This window comes from Melitaea cinxia, chromosome 12 (genome assembly GCF_905220565.1).
Source record: "Melitaea cinxia chromosome 12, ilMelCinx1.1, whole genome shotgun sequence".
Lineage (NCBI taxonomy): Eukaryota > Metazoa > Arthropoda > Insecta > Lepidoptera > Nymphalidae > Melitaea > Melitaea cinxia.
Window position 1 is genome coordinate 3,334,655 of NC_059405.1, and position 5,040 is coordinate 3,339,694.

Below are 5,040 nucleotides of genomic sequence, written 5' to 3' on the forward strand. Positions count from 1 at the left end.
CGTATCTAATAAAAAAAGAATTATCAAAATCTTATACGTGGTCATACATAAAAAAATATACGCCTTGACTTGAGAGCCTCCTCCGTTTCATTGTCGGTTAATAACCAAAGGATTTTGTTTATTTTCATAACCAGTTAAACATAACCCATATTCGGGTATGCAGAAAAAATGACATACTACAATGTTTCCTATCAAAGACGTTGATTTAAAAACAAAAAGTATAAAATTATAACAAAAATTGACACTTAGGACTAGAAATAAACAACTTTTATTACGAATACAAATTTTCACAAACATCTATTGTTCTTCAAACTTATACACAACAAATAAATTCTCTTTACGGTTTTAATATGGAAATTAAGAACGGGTCTATCTTTAATGAGCGCTAATTTCTAAGCAATTACAAAGAAATTTAAGATATTCAACGTCTCGTTGTACAATTTTCATACAAAGCACGCTTAATTCCTTTAACAATAAAGTAATTGCTGGCACATTGCGGTTATTACAATGAAATATTCAAAACACGTTGCATAAACTTTCAACAATAGCGAAAAATTGTTTCCTCGTAAACATTTTTCCCTCCTTGATGTAGCAAATATATCATTCTTATTAACACCACTGTATTCGATATATGAAATAACAGAAACGTCATCAGTAACGAAACTTTATTTATTTTAATTAATAAATTTCAAGCAATTAATGCCACAATATTATCTATGTTCATAAATAATACTTATAAGAAATAATTATAGTTAGTCTCAATTGAAGGTTTTAAGCTCAGTTTTACAATTTCCGTTCTAATAACATATGCAAGAGACAGTAACCCATTAAAACAACAAAAGAGTATCAACGTCAAAGACATTACCCGGAGTAGCGTCATCAACAACCGCTAATCTTTTCAGCACGCCTCTTTGTCTCCGAAGTAATATTTTAATTAAAGGACCGTTGTTCTCGAGGCAATTAAAACTTGCACCCTCCGACGTTTGTTTTTGGCAAGTTAATGTAATCCGCGGATGTTCACTTGAAACACATAATCAAAGTTTTAAAAGATTTTTTAATTTTTAATTTATGGTTTCACCATTCCATCCTATTTAAATCCCTGTTCTTTACAAACGTGCAATATAGCAGATGGTATATGGACATCGAAGCCTGTTGACGCCTACAACATCAGCAGCATAACATGCGCTTTCTCGATCCCACACTCGACCCTCTCCAGGAGCTCTGGTTTCCTAACTCACTCCAGAAAAGCAACATTACTTAAGTAAACTGTTATTGTCGTACAAAGCTTTCAGTATCATACTAACTAAATATATATATTAATACGCTAAGGTTAAAATGTTTGCATCCCTTTTTAGAAAAGACCCCTCTATTACTTCACATAAAATCATTTTATAGATGATTGCTTGCTCCACCGGTGTCAACAACTAAAGTATTATTATTGCTTTTGTTTTTGTAACTCAATAAATTATTAAAATTATATATATGACGGCTTTAATTTTGAAACAACTTCAACATTATGACGGTCGGTAAATTTTTCATTCAATTTCAAATCAACTCACGTAATTTTGTAAAGTGATAATCGTTACACCTATTTAGTGCAAATTATTCGCACTGGTGTAGCTAGTGTATTATATATTTATATTGTTTTAAGTATTACAGAAACAAGTGAACACACAAATCCCGTAATAACTGCGAGGTATTCATTGAAATGTACAGTACAATAAGTCATCATATTTATAATATATATATACCTCCAAGCCTCCTAAACCTAGTTTCAAATACACAAGATCGTTAGAAAGCTTCAAAAACGATTTCAGATAACAAATTATACTCTATATTACTTTTCAATTCAAATGAGTATCAAGAATAAAACCGTATAAAATCTCCAGCACATGCTCGTTGACATGTGTAATAAAAAAAAACATTCTCCCGCTAGTTTCTTTCAAAACTGTATCCTATCCAAGTCATAACACCGTTATTACGACGATCAAAACATCGTGTGCGCCACTAATATCTCTATTTTCAGACTTAGCCCGAAGTCAGCCTGGCCTCGGTCCAGAGTGGGGTTGCGATTCGCCAATATCATAGTGTTTTATGTGTCTGGCAACACCAAATAATGCTAATACCGCGAAATTACACCCTTGCGGGCTCTATAAATACAAACGATGGTGAGATTATGGTAATGCCTAGCGTAGGCTCAGAGAGTATTTGGAAACCAGACATTAGTATACACAACATGTTATATATTAATTTGCAATACAATGATGACAGAATGATGACAATGTATAATTTAATGGAATTTTTATTCATGAACAATAAGCTATAGCTAAACCATTACTTATTATTTTCAAAAAGGATTTTGTAATATTTTGTTTATTCAATAACCAAACAACAACATTGCATAAACAAATTTATACTTTCTGGCAACTGTTATGGTGTAATAATTATAAAGGTTATATAACCGGCGTTTTGCAGTTTTAATACCTAAACCAAAAGAAACCTACTAGATATCTATTAGTCTGCAGTACTGAATACGTACCTACTAGTCCTAGCTCGTCCTATGAGCACAAACTATGTAACACTTTAGCATACAGCAGTCCACTGCTAGACATAGGCTTTTACTACTATAGGCCATAATATCTGGTGCGAACTTGTGGACTTGCTTACACCACACGATTGAAGTAAAATTCTTTAGCTCCATCTAACTTATATCTCCCTCTCAACTTTAACCACCTTACTTCCCAAGTCAAGCGTGCGTATAAAGTTTTATTTCAAAAAATACAGTTTTGGCATCAGTAGTATTAACGAAATGACACCGTAACATTTTTTTTTTCTTATATATTCAATGCACAGAAATAGATATTTTAGAGTTTTATCTAAACTAATATTATAAAGGTGAAGAGTTTGTTTGTTTGTTTGTTTGTTTGTTTGTTTTATTGTTTGTTTGTTTGAACGCGCTAATCTCAGAAACTACTGGTCTGTTTTGAAAAATTCTTTTAGTGTTAGATAGCCCATTTATAGAGGAAGGTTATAGGCTATATATCATCACGCTAAGACCAAAAGGAACGGAGCAGCAATGAAGAATGTTTCAAAATTTCTGGGTTCTTTTTCCTTTCGAGAGCTTCCGCTGCGTGCGCTGTGAAAACAGTTAAAGTTTCGCAAAAATCATGTATGATAGAATTGATCCTCTTTAAAAGTTATAAAAAAAAGTCCGCGACAGCATATATCTATCTTTTAAGGTTGGCTCACCATAACCTTTTTTGTGCTAACCAAGTTCGTTCTACAATAATGCATTATTTGCGAAGATGTTTTTATAAACATGATATTAATCGTTATCTAAATAAATACGTTATTCATTAAAAGTATTTAATTTAAAACAAAATAGCCTTTTACATAATTCGATTTCAATGAGTATCTCAGGAGATATCGCAGTTTTAAAATAACATCGCAGCAAAATAATGATTAAGTATTGCGTGCGCCTCTGTTCCACGCGGACCAAGTCGCGCGCAGAAGCTAGTCGTAAATGAAGATTACGATTAAATTATTATTTTAACCTTCTTATAACTCAAATATTTAACACCAACAAAACACTAAATCCTAGAACTAAATAAAAAGCAAGCAAAAGAATTGCTGTTGGGCAGAGATGCGGACTGGTAGCTCAGCAAAATCAACTGCACATAACAGGTTTCACGATACGCCTTGCTCGTGGCCCCTCGGCTCGATTTTTGCCTTCATTTCAACTGCATAGATCCTTTAGGTGAATTTTCGTTTTTTATTTGATTTCTGTTTAGATTCTGCAAGAAATCGATGTTTGAATTTTTAAAGGAATTATCTAGTGGGAGATCCGAACTACAGACGAAATTCACCAATTTGTTTAATAGATGAAACATTACAGCCTTATGTTTAAGTAACTCAAAAAATAAAGTGGTATTATTCTAAATGACGTTAAATGTTAATTGTAAAACTTTTTAGGACTTTACAATTTTTTTTAATTAATTTAATTTATCTATATTATTGAACACTTCCACAACAATTTACCAACACCTTTGACCCAGCAGAGTTACGCTGACAACCTAATTTAATCGAGTTCAGAATACAACATATATTTATTGTTAAGAGTATTGATTTGAAATATGTTGGCATTTTTACCTATATTTTGTATATAAAGTTACTATTTTCCTTCCTCAAAAATTTCCCAATAGGACATTTATATATACAAATTTAAATATTTCATTAAATTTTGAAGTAAGTATTTGATATTATTAATTTTGCAACTATTTAAACTTTAAAACTTTTAATGTTTTTTTTTAATGTTGCTTAAAGGGCAATATATGAAATTATTGGGTAAAAGTTTATTTTTTAAACATTAAACGGTATTCGCAAAACTATTAAAAGTTTTACTTCTTCTGATTTCTTGTACCTTCATTGACATAAAATTTAATTTATAAACTTAATCAGTTTTCTTCACGAATATTTCATCTATCATTTTTAAATGTTACACAAAATAAGTCAATCAACAAAAATAAAAAACACTGCTCAAAAGTCAAAAATTTGAAAATCAACATACATTATTTTCAACGGCCAAAAAAATACATATATTTAGCTTTTTGATTGATGAAGCCAATCTTTTTGCATGTAACATAGTTCTGTAAACGAAAGCTACAATCGACAACACTGACGTTTGGCTTGGGAAATTTCAACCACACGAGGCGCCTGGAGCGCTGTTACGTCCCAATTTGAGCTCCCATTTTCAATGCATCAAGCAGGTCTATAGATTGATTCGTGCATGATTTTACTGCACCTCGCTGCATATTATTTGACATACTGACACAGTTTAGGAAAACAATTAGAAACTAATTTACCTTTACAGCTTGTCTTTTGTCAAATTTTTGTATACAATAGACGTAAATGAAATAAAAGATCTTAGTGAAATAATATCAATAAAAATAAAATAAAATTGGAGTGTCTGTTTGTAATATTAAAATAACCGTTTTTTACTAAATGCATATGGGTGTATGCACGGTACATACACCAATATAA